Source organism: Taudactylus pleione, unplaced genomic scaffold (genome assembly GCF_031769625.1).
Source record: "Taudactylus pleione unplaced genomic scaffold, aTauple2 ptg001653l, whole genome shotgun sequence".
Lineage (NCBI taxonomy): Eukaryota > Metazoa > Chordata > Amphibia > Anura > Myobatrachidae > Taudactylus > Taudactylus pleione.
This window is the reverse complement of record NW_028286050.1, coordinates 410,755-425,971: the sequence shown is the minus strand read 5'-3', so window position 1 is coordinate 425,971 and position 15,217 is coordinate 410,755.

Below are 15,217 nucleotides of genomic sequence, written 5' to 3'. Positions count from 1 at the left end.
TCCACGAGAGCATGGGAGATTCTGTGAGTGAGGCATCCTTGCCCAGGCTCCAGGAGAGCAAGGGAGATTGTGCGAGCGAGGCATCCCTGCCCGGGCTCCAGGAGAGCATGGGAGATTGTGCGAGCGAGGCATCCCTGCCCGGGCTCCAGGAGAGCATGATAGATTCTGCGAGCGAGGTATTCCGGCCAGACAGGGGAACTGCAACCTCCGGAGGTCCCGATGAGGTTTTGAAAATGGGCCCGATGCCGGACACAGTTCCTGGAGGTCGGGTAAAATCCGCCGGTGCCCCCGCAAAAAGTGGCGCGCAGCAGCAATGCCGTGACGTCTGGGGGAATTCCTCGGGCGAATTCACAAATGGCAAAGAAGTGAGAGAGAGCCAGGAAGAGATCCGTGCGGGCGAGGTGTCCCAGCCAGGGATCCAGGAAAGCATGCGAGATTCTGCGAGCAACACAGCCTGGCCAGGGCTCCAGGAGAGCATGGAAGATTCTGCGAGCGAGGCATCCCTGCCCAGGCTCCAGGAGAGCATGGGAGATTCTGCGAGCGAGGCATCCCTGCCCGGGCTCCAGGAGAGCATGGGAGATTCTGCGAGCGAGGCATCCCTGTTTAAGCTCCAGGAGAGCATTGGAGATTCTGCAAGCGAGGCATCCCTGTTTAAGCTCCAGGAGAGCATGGGAGATTCTGCAAGCGAGGCATCCCTGTTTAAGCTCCAGGAGAGCATGGAAGATTGTGCAAGCGAGGCATCCCTGCCAGAGTTCCAGGAGAGCATGGGAGATGGTGCGAGCAAGGCATCCATGCCCGGGCTCCAGGAGAGCATGGGAGATGGTGCGAGCGAGGCATCCCTGCCCGGGCTCCAGGAGAGCATGGGAGATTGTGCGAGCAATGCAGCCTGGCCAAGGCTCCAGGAGAGCATGGGAGATTCTGCAAGCGAGGCATCCCTGTTTAAGCACCAGGAGAGCTTGGTAGATTCTGCGAGCGAGGTGTCCCTGCCCGGGCTCCAGGAGAGCATGGGAGATTGTGCGAACGAGGCATCCCTGCCTGGGCTCCAGGAGAACATGGGAGAATCTGCGAGCGAGGCATCCCTGCCTGGGCTACAGGAGAACATGGAGATTGTGTGAGCAAGGCATCCCTGCCCGGGCTCCAGGAGAGCATGGGAGATTGTGCGAGCGAGGCATCCCTGCCCGGGCTCCAGGAGAGCATGGGAGACTGTGCGAGCGAGGCATCCCTGCCCGGGCTCCAGGAGAGCATGGGAGATTGTGCAAGTGAAGTATCCCTGTTTAAGCTCCAGGAGAGCATGGAAGATTGTGCGAGCGAGGCGTCCCCGCCAGAGTTCCAGGAGAGCATGGGAGATGGTGCGAGCGAGGCATCCATGCCCGGGCTCCAGGAGAGCATGGGAGATTGTGCGAGCGAGGCATCCCTGTTTGAGCTCCAGGAGAGCATGGCAGATTCTGCGAGTGAGGCATCCTTGCCCGGGCTCCAGGAGGGCATGGGAGATTGTGCAAGCGAGGCATCCCTGCCCGGGCTCCAGGAGAGCATGGGAGATTCTGCGAGCAATGCAGCCTGGCCAAGGCTCGAAGAGAGCATGGGAGATTGTGCGAGCGAGGCATCCATGCCCGGGCTCCAGGAGAGCATGGGAGATTGTGCGAGTGAGACATCCCTGTTTGAGCTCCAGGAGAGCATGGCAGATTCTGCGAGTGAGGCATCCTTGCCCGGGCTCCAGGAGGGCATGGGAGATTGTGCAAGCGAGGCATCCCTGCCCGGGCTCCAGGAGAGCATGGGAGATTCTGCGAGCAATGCAGCCTGGCCAAGGCTCGAGGAGAGCATGGGAGATTGTGCGAGCGAGGCATCCATGCCCGGGCTCCAGGAGAGCTTGGGAGATTGTGCGAGCGAGACATCCCTGTTTGAGCTCCAGGAGAGCATGGGAGAATCTGCGAGCGAGGCATCCCTGCCTGGTCTCCAGGAGAGCATGGTAGACTCTGCGAGCAATGCAGCCTGGCCAAGGCTCCAGGAGAGCATGGAAGATTGTGTGAGAGAGGCATCCCTGCCCGGCCTCCAGGAGAGCATGGGAGATTGTGCGAGCGAGGCATCCCTGCCCGGGCTCCAGGAGAGCATGGGAGATTGTGCGAGCGAGGCATCCCTGCCCGGGCTCCAGGAGAGCATGGGAGATTGTGCGAGCGAGGCATCCCTGCCCGGGCTCCAGGAGAGCATGGGAGATTGTGCGAGTGAAGCATCCCTGTTTAAGCTCCAGGAGAGCATGGAAGATTGTGCGAGTGAGGCGTCCCCGCCAGAGTTCCAGGAGAGCATGGGAGATGGTGCGAGCGAGGCATCCATGCCCGGGCTCCAGGAGAGCATGGGAGATTGTGCGAGCGAGGCATCCTTGTTTGAGCTCCAGGAGAGCATGGCAGATTCTGCGAGTGAGGCATCCTTGCCCGGGTTCCAGGAGAGCATGGGAGATTGTGCGAGCGAGGCATTCCTGCCTGGTCTCCAGGAGAGCATGGGAGACTCTGCGAGCAATGCAGCCTGGCCAAGGCTCCAGGAGAGCATGGAAGATTGTGTGAGAGAGGCATCCCTGCCCGGGCTCCAGGAGAGCATGGGAGATTGTGCGAGCGAGGCATCCCTGCCCGAGCTCCAGTAGAGCATGGGAGATTGTGCGAGTGAGGCATCCCTGCCTGGTCTCCAGGAGAGCATGGGAGACTCTGCGAGCAATGCAGCCTGGCCAAGGCTCCAGGAGAGCATGGAAGATTGTGTGAGAGAGGCATCCCTGCCCGGCCTCCAGGAGAGCATGGGAGATTGTGCAAGCGAGGAATCCCTGCCCGGGTTCCAGGAGAGCATGGGAGATTGTGCGAGCGAGGCGTCCCTGTTTAAGCTCCACGAGAGCATGGGAGTTTGTGTGAGCGAGGCATCCCTGCCCGGGTTCCGGGAGATTGTGCGAGCGAGGCGTCCCTGTTTAAGCTCCACGAGAGCATGGGAGATTCTGTGAGTGAGGCATCCTTGCCCGGGCTCCAGGAGAGCAAGGGAGATTGTGCGAGCGAGGCATCCCTGCCCGGGCTCCAGGAGAGCATGGGAGATTGTGCGAGCGAGGCATCCCTGCCCGGGCTCCAGGAGAGCATGATAGATTCTGCGAGCGAGGTATTCCGGCCAGACAGGGGAACTGCAACCTCCGGAGGTCCCGATGAGGTTTTGAAAATGGGCCCGATCCCGGGACACAGTTCCAGGAGGTCGGGTAAAATCCGCCGGTGCCCCCGCAAAAAGTGGCGCGCAGCAGCAATGCCGTGACGTCTGGGGGAATTCCTCGGGCGGATTCACAAATGGCAAAGAAGTGAGAGAGAGCCAGGAAGAGATCCGTGCGGGCGAGGTGTCCCAGCCAGGGATCCAGGAAAGCATGCGAGATTCTGCGAGCAACACAGCCTGGCCAGGGCTCCAGGAGAGCATGGAAGATTCTGCGAGCGAGGCATCCCTGCCCGGGCTCCAGGAGAGCATGGGAGATTCTGCGAGCGAGGCATCCCTGCCCGGGCTCCAGGAGAGCATGGGAGATTCTGCGAGCGAGGCATCCCTGTTTAAGCTCCAGGAGAGCATTGGAGATTCTGCAAGCGAGGCATCCCTGTTTAAGCTCCAGGAGAGCATGGGAGATTCTGCAAGCGAGGCATCCCTGTTTAAGCTCCAGGAGAGCATGGAAGATTGTGCGAGCGAGGCATCCCTGCCAGAGTTCCAGGAGAGCATGGGAGATGGTGCGAGCAAGGCATCCATGCCCGGGCTCCAGGAGAGCATGGGAGATTGTGCGAGCGAGGCGTCCCTGTTTGAGCTCCAAGAGGGCATAGGAGATTGTGTAAGCGAGGCATCCCTGCCCGGGCTCCAGGTGAGCATGGGAGATTCTGTGAGCAATGCAGCCTGGCCAAGGCTCCAGGAGAGCATGGGAGATTGTGCAAGTGAGGCATCCATGCCCGGGCTCCAGGAGAGCATGGGAGATTCTGCGAGCAATGCAGCCTGGCCAAGGCTCCAGGAGAGCATGGGAGATTCTGCAAGCGAGGCATCCCTGTTTAAGCACCAGGAGAGCAAGGTAGATTCTGCGAGCGAGGTGTCCCTGCCCGGGCTCCAGGAGAGCATGGGAGATTGTGCGAGCGAGGCATCCCTGCCTGGGCTCCAGGAGAACATGGGAGAATCTGCGAGCGAGGCATTCCTGCCTGGGCTACAGGAGAACATGATAGATTCTGCGAGCGAGGTATTCCGGCCAGACAGGGGAACTGCAACCTCCGGAGGTCCCGATGAGGTTTTGAAAATGGGCCCCATGCCGGGACACAGTTCCAGGAGGTCGGGTAAAATCCGCCGGTGCCCCCGCAAAAAGTGGCGCGCAGCAGCAATGCCGTGACGTCTGGGGGAATTCCTCGGGCGGATTCACAAATGGCAAAGAGGTGAGAGAGAGCCAGGAAGAGATCCGTGCGGGCGAGGTGTCCCATTCAGGGCTCCAGGAAAGCATGCGAGATTCTGTGAGTGAGGCATCCTTGCCCGGGCTCCAGGAGAGCAAGGGAGATGGTGCGAGCGAGGCATCCATGCCCGGGCTCCAGGAGAGCATGGGAGATTGTGCGAGCGAGGCGTCCCTGTTTGAGCTCCAGGAGAGCATGGCAGATTCTGTGAGTGAGGTATCCTTGCCCGGGCTCCAGGAGGGCATGGGAGATTGTGTAAGCGAGGCATCCCTGCCCGGGCTCCAGGAGAGCATGGGAGATTCTGTGAGCAATGCAGCCTGGCCAAGGCTCCAGGAGAGCAAGGGAGATTGTGCGAGCGAAGCATCCATGCCCGGGCTCCAGGAGAGCATGGGAGATTCTGCGAGCAATGCAGCCTGGCCAAGGCTCCAGGAGAGCATGGGAGATTCTGCAAGCGAGGCATCCCTGTTTAAGAACCAGGAGAGCTTGGTAGATTCTGCGAGCGAGGTGTCCCTGCCCGGGCTCCAGGAGAGCATGGGAGATTGTGCGAGCGAGGCATCCCTGCCCGGGCTCCAGGAGAGCATGGGAGATTGTGCGAGTGAAGCATCCCTGTTTAAGCTCCAGGAGAGCATGGAAGATTGTGCGAGTGAGGCGTCCCCGCCAGAGTTCCAGGAGAGCATGGGAGATGGTGCGAGCGAGGCATCCATGCCCGGGCTCCAGGAGAGCATGGGAGATTGTGCGAGCGAGGCATCCCTGTTTGAGCTCCAGGAGAGCATGGCAGATTCTGCGAGTGAGGCATCCTTGCCCGGGTTCCAGGAGAGCATGGGAGATTGTGCGAGTGAAGCATCCCTGTTTAAGCTCCAGGAGAGCATGGAAGATTGTGCGAGTGAGGCGTCCCCGCCAGAGTTCCAGGAGAGCATGGGAGATGGTGCGAGCGAGGCATCCATGCCCGGGCCCCAGGAGAGCATGGGAGATTGTGCGAGCGAGGCATCCCTGTTTGAGCTCCAGGAGAGCATGGCAGATTCTGCGAGTGAGGCATCCTTGCCCGGGTTCCAGGAGAGCATGGGAGATTGTGCGAGCGAGGCTTCCCTGCCTGGTCTCCAGGAGAGCATGGGAGACTCTGCGAGCAATGCAGCCTGGCCAAGGCTCCAGGAGAGCATGGAAGATTGTGTGAGAGAGGCATCCCTGCCCGGGCTCCAGGAGAGCATGGGAGATTGTGCGAGCGAGGCATCCCTGCCCGGGCTCCAGGAGAGCATGGGAGAATCTGCGAGCGAGGCATCCCTGCCTGGGCTCCAGGAGAACATGGGAGATTGTGTGAGCAAGGCATCCCTGCCCGGGCTCCAGGAGAGCATGGGAGATTGTGCGAGCGAGGCATCCCTGCCCGGGCTCCAGGAGAGCATGGGAGATTGTGCGAGCGAGGCATCCCTGCCCGGGCTCCAGGAGAGCATGGGAGATTGTGCGAGCGAGGCATCCCTGCCCGGGCTCCAGGAGAGCATGGGAGATTGTGCGAGCGAGGCATCCATGCCCGGGCTCCAGGAGAGCATGGGAGATTGTGCGAGCGAGGCATCCCTGTTTGAGCTTCAGGAGAGCATGGCAGATTCTGCGAGTGAGGCATCCTTGCCCGGGTTCCAGGAGAGCATGGGAGATTGTGCGAGCGAGGCTTCCCTGCCTGGTCTCCAGGAGAGCATGGGAGACTCTGCGAGCAATGCAGCCTGGCCAAGGCTCCAGGAGAGCATGGAAGATTGTGTGAGAGAGGCATCCCTGCCCGGGCTCCAGGAGAGCATGGGAGATTGTGCGAGCGAGGCATCCCTGCCCGGGCTCCAGGAGAGCATGGGAGAATCTGCGAGCGAGGCATCCCTGCCTGGGCTCCAGGAGAACATGGGAGATTGTGTGAGCAAGGCATCCCTGCCCGGGCTCCAGGAGAGCATGGGAGATTGTGCGAGCGAGGCATCCCTGCCCGGGCTCCAGGAGAGCATGGGAGATTGTGCGAGCGAGGCATCCCTGCCCGGGCTCCAGGAGAGCATGGGAGATTGTGCGAGCGAGGCATCCCTGCCCGGGCTCCAGGAGAGCATGGGAGATTGTGCGAGCGAGGCATCCCTGCCCGGGCTCCAGGAGAGCATGGGAGATTGTGCGAGCGAGGCATCCCTGCCCGGGCTCCAGGAGAGCATGGGAGATTGTGCGAGTGAAGCATCCCTGTTTAAGCTCCAGGAGAGCATGGAAGATTGTGCGAGTGAGGCGTCCCCGCCAGAGTTCCTGGAGAGCATGGGAGATGGTGCGAGCGAGGCATCCATGCCTGGGCTCCAGGAGAGCATGGGAGATTGTGCGAGCGAGGCATCCCTGTTTGAGCTCCAGGAGAGCATGGCAGATTCTGCGAGTGAGGCATCCTTGCCCGAGCTCCAGGAGAGCATGGGAGATTGTGTGAGCGAGGCATCCCTGCCTGGTCTCCAGGAGAGCATGGGAGACTCTGCGAGCAATGCAGCCTGGCCACGGCTCCAGGAGAGCATGGAAGATTGTGTGAGAGAGGAATCCCTGCCCGGGCTCCAGGAGAGCATGGGAGCTTGTGCGAGCGAGGCATCCCTGCCCGGGCTCCAGGAGAGCATGGGAGAATCTGCGAGCGAGGCATCCCTGCCTGGGCTCCAGGAGAACATGGGAGATTGTGTGAGCAAGACATCCCTGGCCGGGCTCCAGGAGAGCATGGGAGATTGTGCGAGCGAGGCATCCCTGCCCGGGCTCCAGGAGAGCATGGGAGATTGTGCGAGCGAGGCATCCCTGCCCGGGCTCCAGGAGAGCATGGGAGATTGTGCGAGTGAAGCATCCCTGTTTAAGCTCCAGGAGAGCATGGAAGATTGTGCGAGTGAGGCGTCCCCGCCAGAGTTCCAGGAGAGCATGGGAGATGGTGCGAGCGAGGCATCCATGCCCGGGCTCCAGGAGAGCATGGGAGATTGTGCGAGCGAGGCATCCCTGATTGAGCTCCAGGAGAGCATGGCAGATTCTGTGAGTGAGGCATCCTTGCCCGGGCTCCAGGAGGGCATGGGAGATTGTGCAAGCGAGGCATCCCTGCCCGGGCTCCAGGAGAGCATGGGAGATTCTGCGAGCAATGCAGCCTGGCCAAGGCTCGAGGAGAGCATGGGAGATTGTGCGAGCGAGGCATCCATGCCCGGGCTCCAGGAGAGCATGGGAGATTGTGCGAGCGAGACATCCCTGTTTGAGCTCCAGGAGAGCATGGGAGAATCTGCGAGCGAGGCATCCCTGCCTGGTCTCCAGGAGAGCATGGGAGACTCTGCGAGCAATGCAGCCTGGCCTAGGCTCCAGGAGAGCATGGAAGATTGTGTGAGAGAGGCATCCCTGCCCGGCCTCCAGGAGAGCATGGGAGATTGTGCGAGCGAGGAATCCCTGCCCGGGTTCCAGGAGAGCATGGGAGATTGTGCGAGCGAGGCGTCCCTGTTTAAGCTCCACGAGAGCATGGGAGATTGTGTGAGCGAGGCATCCCTGCCCGGGTTCCGGGAGATTGTGCGAGCGAGGCGTCCCTGTTTAAGCTCCACGAGAGCATGGGAGATTCTGTGAGTGAGGCATCCTTGCCCGGGCTCCAGGAGAGCATGGGAGATTGTGCGAGCAAGGCATCCCTGCCCGGGCTCCAGGAGAGCATGGGAGATTGTGCGAGCGTGGCATCCCTGCCCGAGCTCCAGTAGAGCATGGGAGATTGTGCGAGCGAGGCATCCCTGCCTGGTCTCCAGGAGAGCATGGTAGACTCTGCGAGCAATGCAGCCTGGCCAAGGCTCCAGGAGAGCATGGAAGATTGTGTGAGAGAGGCATCCCTGCCCGGCCTCCAGGAGAGCATGGGAGATTGTGCGAGCGAGGAATCCCTGCCCGGGTTCCAGGAGAGCATGGGAGATTGTGCGAGCGAGGCGTCCCTGTTTAAGCTCCACGAGAGCATGGGAGATTGTGTGAGCGAGGCATCCCTGCCCGGGTTCCGGGAGATTGTGCGAGCGAGGCGTCCCTGTTTAAGCTCCACGAGAGCATGGGAGATTCTGTGAGTGAGGCATCCTTGCCCAGGCTCCAGGAGAGCAAGGGAGATTGTGCGAGCGAGGCATCCCTGCCCGGGCTCCAGGAGAGCATGGGAGATTGTGCGAGCGAGGCATCCCTGCCCGGGCTCCAGGAGAGCATGATAGATTCTGCGAGCGAGGTATTCCGGCCAGACAGGGGAACTGCAACCTCCGGAGGTCCCGATGAGGTTTTGAAAATGGGCCCGATGCCGGACACAGTTCCTGGAGGTCGGGTAAAATCCGCCGGTGCCCCCGCAAAAAGTGGCGCGCAGCAGCAATGCCGTGACGTCTGGGGGAATTCCTCGGGCGAATTCACAAATGGCAAAGAAGTGAGAGAGAGCCAGGAAGAGATCCGTGCGGGCGAGGTGTCCCAGCCAGGGATCCAGGAAAGCATGCGAGATTCTGCGAGCAACACAGCCTGGCCAGGGCTCCAGGAGAGCATGGAAGATTCTGCGAGCGAGGCATCCCTGCCAGGCTCCAGGAGAGCATGGGAGATTCTGCGAGCGAGGCATCCCTGCCCGGGCTCCAGGAGAGCATGGGAGATTCTGCGAGCGAGGCATCCCTGTTTAAGCTCCAGGAGAGCATTGGAGATTCTGCAAGCGAGGCATCCCTGTTTAAGCTCCAGGAGAGCATGGGAGATTCTGCAAGCGAGGCATCCCTGTTTAAGCTCCAGGAGAGCATGGAAGATTGTGCAAGCGAGGCATCCCTGCCAGAGTTCCAGGAGAGCATGGGAGATGGTGCGAGCAAGGCATCCATGCCCGGGCTCCAGGAGAGCATGGGAGATGGTGCGAGCGAGGCATCCCTGCCCGGGCTCCAGGAGAGCATGGGAGATTGTGCGAGCAATGCAGCCTGGCCAAGGCTCCAGGAGAGCATGGGAGATTCTGCAAGCGAGGCATCCCTGTTTAAGCACCAGGAGAGCTTGGTAGATTCTGCGAGCGAGGTGTCCCTGCCCGGGCTCCAGGAGAGCATGGGAGATTGTGCGAATGAGGCATCCCTGCCTGGGCTCCAGGAGAACATGGGAGAATCTGCGAGCGAGGCATCCCTGCCTGGGCTACAGGAGAACATGGAGATTGTGTGAGCAAGGCATCCCTGCCCGGGCTCCAGGAGAGCATGGGAGATTGTGCGAGCGAGGCATCCCTGCCCGGGCTCCAGGAGAGCATGGGAGACTGTGCGAGCGAGGCATCCCTGCCCGGGCTCCAGGAGAGCATGGGAGATTGTGCAAGTGAAGTATCCCTGTTTAAGCTCCAGGAGAGCATGGAAGATTGTGCGAGCGAGGCGTCCCCGCCAGAGTTCCAGGAGAGCATGGGAGATGGTGCGAGCGAGGCATCCATGCCCGGGCTCCAGGAGAGCATGGGAGATTGTGCGAGCGAGGCATCCCTGTTTGAGCTCCAGGAGAGCATGGCAGATTCTGCGAGTGAGGCATCCTTGCCCGGGCTCCAGCAGGGCATGGGAGATTGTGCAAGCGAGGCATCCCTGCCCGGGCTCCAGGAGAGCATGGGAGATTCTGCGAGCAATGCAGCCTGGCCAAGGCTCGAAGAGAGCATGGGAGATTGTGCGAGCGAGGCATCCATGCCCGGGCTCCAGGAGAGCATGGGAGATTGTGCGAGCGAGACTTCCCTGTTTGAGCTCCAGGAGAGCATGGGAGAATCTGCGAGCGAGGCATCCCTGCCCGGGCTCCAGGAGAGCAAGGGAGATTGTGCGAGTGAGGCATCCCTGCCCGGGCTCCAGGAGAGCATGGGAGATTGTGCGAGCGAGGCATCCCTGCCCGGGCTCCAGGAGAGCATGGCAGATTCTGCGAGTGAGGTATCCTTGCCCGGGCTCCAGGAGGGCATGGGAGATTGTGTAAGTGAGGCATCCCTGCCCGGGCTCCAGGAGAGCATGGGAGATTCTGTGAGCAATGCAGCCTGGCCAAGGCTCCAGGAGAGCAAGGGAGATTGTGCGAGCGAAGCATCCATGCCCGGGCTCCAGGAGAGCATGGGAGATTCTGCGAGCAATGCAGCCTGGCCAAGGCTCCAGGAGAGCATGGGAGATTCTGCAAGCGAGGCATCCCTGTTTAAGAACCAGGAGAGCTTGGTAGATTCTGTGAGCGAGGTGTCCCTGCCCGGGCTCCAGGAGAGCATGGGAGATTGTGCGAGCGAGGCATCCCTGCCCGGGCTCCAGGAGAGCATGGGAGATTGTGCGAGCAAGGCATCCCTGCCCGGGCTCCAGGAGAGCATGGGAGATTGTGCGAGTGAAGCATCCCTGTTTAAGCTCCAGGAGAGCATGGAAGATTGTGTGAGTGAGGCGTCCCCGCCAGAGTTCCAGGAGAGCATGGGAGATGGTGCGAGCGAGGCATCCATGCCCGGGCTCCAGGAGAGCATGGGAGATTGTGCCAGCGAGGCATCCCTGTTTGAGCTCCAGGAGAGCATGGCAGATTCTGCGAGTGAGGCATCCTTGCCCGGGCTCCAGGAGAGCATGGGAGATTGTGCGAGCGAGGCATCCCTGCCCGGGCTCCAGGAGAGCATGATAGATTCTGCAAGCGAGGTATTCTGGCCAGACAGGGGAACTGCAACCTCCGGAGGTCCCGATGAGGTTTTGAAAATGGGCCCGATGCCGGACACAGTTCCAGGAGGTCGGGTAAAATCCGCCGGTGCCCCCGCAAAAAGTGGCGCGCAGCAGCAATGCCGTGACGTCTGGGGGAATTCCTCGGGCGAATTCACAAATGGCAAAGAAGTGAGAGAGAGCCAGGAAGAGATCCGTGCGGGCGAGGTGTCCCAGCCAGGGATCCAGGAAAGCATGCGAGATTCTGCGAGCAACACAGCCTGGCCAGGGCTCCAGGAGAGCATGGAAGATTCTGCGAGCGAGGCATCCCTGCCCAGGCTCCAGGAGAGCATGGGAGATTCTGCGAGCGAGGCATCCCTGCCCGGGCTCCAGGAGAGCATGGGAGATTCTGCGAGCGAGGCATCCCTGTTTAAGCTCCAGGAGAGCATTGGAGATTCTGCAAGCGAGGCATCCCTGTTTAAGCTCCAGGAGAGCATGGGAGATTCTGCAAGCGAGGCATCCCTGTTTAAGCTCCAGGAGAGCATGGAAGATTGTGCAAGCGAGGCATCCCTGCCAGAGTTCCAGGAGAGCATGGGAGATGGTGCGAGCAAGGCATCCATGCCCGGGCTCCAGGAGAGCATGGGAGATGGTGCGAGCGAGGCATCCCTGCCCGGGCTCCAGGAGAGCATGGGAGATTGTGTGAGCAATGCAGCCTGGCCAAGGCTCCAGGAGAGCATGGGAGATTCTGCAAGCGAGGCATCCCTGTTTAAGCACCAGGAGAGCTTGGTAGATTCTGCGAGCGAGGTGTCCCTGCCCGGGCTCCAGGAGAGCATGGGAGATTGTGCGAGCGAGGCATCCCTGCCTGGGCTCCAGGAGAACATGGGAGAATCTGCGAGCGAGGCATCCCTGCCTGGGCTACAGGAGATCATGGAGATTGTGTGAGCAAGGCATCCCTGCCCGGGCTCCAGGAGAGCATGGGAGATTCTGCGAGCGAGGCATCCCTGCCCGGGCTCCAGGAGAGCATGGGAGACTGTGCGAGCGAGGCATCCCTGCCCGGGCTCCAGGAGAGCATGGGAGATTGTGTGAGCGAGGCATCCCTGTTTGAGCTCCAGGAGAGCATGGCAGATTCTGCGAGTGAGGCATCCTTGCCCGGGCTCCAGGAGGGCATGGGAGATTGTGCAAGCGAGGCATCCCTGCCCGGGCTCCAGGAGAGCATGGGAGATTCTGCGAGCAATGCAGCCTGGCCAAGGCTCGAAGAGAGCATGGGAGATTGTGCGAGCGAGGCATCCATGCCCGGGCTCCAGGAGAGCATGGGAGACTGTGCGAGCGAGGCATCCATGCCCGGGCTCCAGGAGAGCATGGGAGATTGTGTGATCGAGTCATCCCTGTTTAAGCTCCAGGAGAGCATGGGAGAATCTGCGAGCGAGGCATCCCTGCCCGGGCTCCAGGAGAGCATGGGAGATTGTGCGAGCGAGGCACCCCTGCCCGGGCTCCAGGAGAGCATGGGAGATTGTGCGAGCGTGGCATCCCTGCCCGAGCTCCAGTAGAGCATGGGAGATTGTGCGAGCGAGGCATCCCTGTTTGAGCTCCAGGAGAGCATGGGAGATTCTGCGAGTGAGGCATCCTTGCCCGGGCTCCAGGAGAGCATGGGAGATTGTGCGAGCGAGGCATCCCTGCCTGGTCTCCAGGAGAGCATGGGAGACTCTGCGAGCAATGCAGCCTGGCCAAGGCTCCAGGAGAGCATGGAAGATTGTGTGAGAGAGGCATCCCTGCCCGGGCTCCAGGAGAGCATGGGGGACTGTGCGAGCGAGGAATCCCTGTTTGAGCTCCAGGAGAGCATGGGAGAATCTGCGAGCGAGGCATCCCTGCCCGGGCTCCAGGAGAGCATGGGAGATTGTGCGAGCGAGGCATCCCTGCCCGGGCTCCAGGAGAGCATGGGAGATTGTGCGAGCGTGGCATCCCTGCCCGAGCTCCATTAGAGCATGGGAGATTGTGCGAGCGAGGCATCCCTGTTTGAGCTCCAGGAGAGCATGGGAGATTTTGCGAGTGAGGCATCCTTGCCCGGGCTCCAGGAGAGCATGGGAGATTGTGCGAGCGAGGCATCCCTGCCTGGTCTCCAGGAGAGCATGGGAGACTCTGCGAGCAATGCAGCCTGGCCAAGGCTCCAGGAGAGCATGGAAGATTGTGTGAGAGAGGCATCCCTGCCCGGGCTCCAGGAGAGCATGGGGGATTGTGCGAGCGAGGAATCCCTGCCCGGGTTCCAGGAGAGCATGGGTTATTGTGCGAGCGAGGCGTCCCTGTTTAAGCTCCATGAGAGCATGGGAGATTGTGTGAGCGAGGCATCCCTGCCCGTGTTCCAGGAGATTGTGCAAGCGAGGCATCCCTGTTTAAGCTCCACGAGAGCATGGGAGTTTCTGCGAATGAGGCATCCTTGCCCGGGCTCCAGGAGAGCAAGTGAGATTGTGCGAGTGAGGCATCCCTGCCCGGGCTCCAGGAGAGCATGGGAGATTGTGCGAGCGAGGCATCCCTGCCCGGGCTCCAGGAGAGCATGATAGATTCTGTGAGCGAGGTATTCCGGCCAGACAGGGGAACTGCAACCTCCGGAGGTCCCGATGAGGTTTTGAAAATGGGCCCGATGCCGGGACACAGTTCCAGGAGGTCGGGTAAAATCCGCCGGTGCCCCCGCAAAAAGTGGCGCGCAGCAGCAATGCCGTGACGTCTGGGGGAATTCCTCGGGCGGATTCACAAATGGCAAAGAAGTGAGAGAGAGCCAGGAAGAGATCCGTGCGGGCGAGGTGTCCCAGCCAGGGATCCAGGAAAGCATGCGAGATTCTGCGAGTGAGGCATCCTTGCCCGAGCTCCAGGAGAGCAAGGGAGATGGTGCGAGCGAGGCATCCATGCCCGGGCTCCAGGAGAGCATGGGAGATTGTGCGAGCGAGGTGTCCCTGTTTGAGCTCCAGGAGAGCATGGCAGATTCTGTGAGTGAGGTATCCTTGCCCGGGCTCCAGGAGGGCATGGGAGATTGTGTAAGCGAGGCATCCCTGCCCGGGCTCCAGGAGAGCATGGGAGATTCTGTGAGCAATGCAGCCTGGCCAAGGCTCCAGGAGAGCATGGGAGATTCTGCAAGCGAGGCATCCCTGTTTAAGAACCAGGAGAGCTTGGTAGATTCTGCGAGCGAGGTGTCCCTGCCCAGGCTCCAGGAGAGCATGGGAGATTGTGCGAGCGAGGCATCCCTGCCCGGGCTCCAGGAGAGCATGGGAGAATCTGCGAGCGAGGCATCCCTGCCTGGGCTCCAGGAGAACATGGGAGATTGTGCGAGCAAGGCATCCCTGCCCGGGCTCCAGGAGAGCATGGGAGATTGTGCGAGCGAGGCATCCCTGCCCGGGCTCCAGGAGAGCATGGGAGATTGTGCGAGCGAGGCATCCCTGCCCGGGCTCCAGGAGAGCATGGGAGATTGTGCGAGTGAAGCATCTCTGTTTAAGCTCCAGGAGAGCATGGAAGATTGTGCGAGTGAGGCGACCCCGCCAGAGTTCCAGGAGAGCATGGGAGATGGTGCGAGCGAGGCATCCATGCCCCGGCTCCAGGAGAGCATGGGAGATTGTGAGAGCGAGGCATCCCTGTTTGAGCTCCAAGAGAGCATGGCAGATTCTGCGAGTGAGGCATCCTTGCCCGGGCTCCAGGAGGGCATGGGAGATTGTGCAAGCGAGGCATCCCTGCCCGGGCTCCAGGAGAGCATGGGAGATTCTGCGAGCAATGCAGCCTGGCCAAGGCTCGAGGAGAGCATGGGAGATTGTGCGAGCGAGGCATCCATGCCCGGGCTCCAGGAGAGCATGGGAGATTGTGCGAGCGAGACATCCCTGTTTGAGCTCCAGGAGAGCATGGGAGAATCTGCGAGTGAGGCATCCCTGCATGGTCTCCAGGAGAGCATGGGAGACTCTGCGAGCAATGCAGCCTGGCCAAGGCTCCAGGAGAGCATGGAAGATTGTGTGAGAGAGGCATCCCTGCCCGGCCTCCAGGAGAGCATGGGAGATTGTGAGAGCGAGGAATCCCTGCCCAGGTTCCAGGAGAGCATGGGAGATTGTGCGAGCGAAGCGTCCCTGTTTAAGCTCCACGAGAGCATGGGAGATTGTGTGAGCGAGGCATCCCTGCCCGGGTTCCGTGAGATTGTGCGAGCGAGGCGTCCCTGTTTAAGCTCCACGAGAGCATGGGAGATTCTGTGAGTGAGGCATCCTTGCCCGG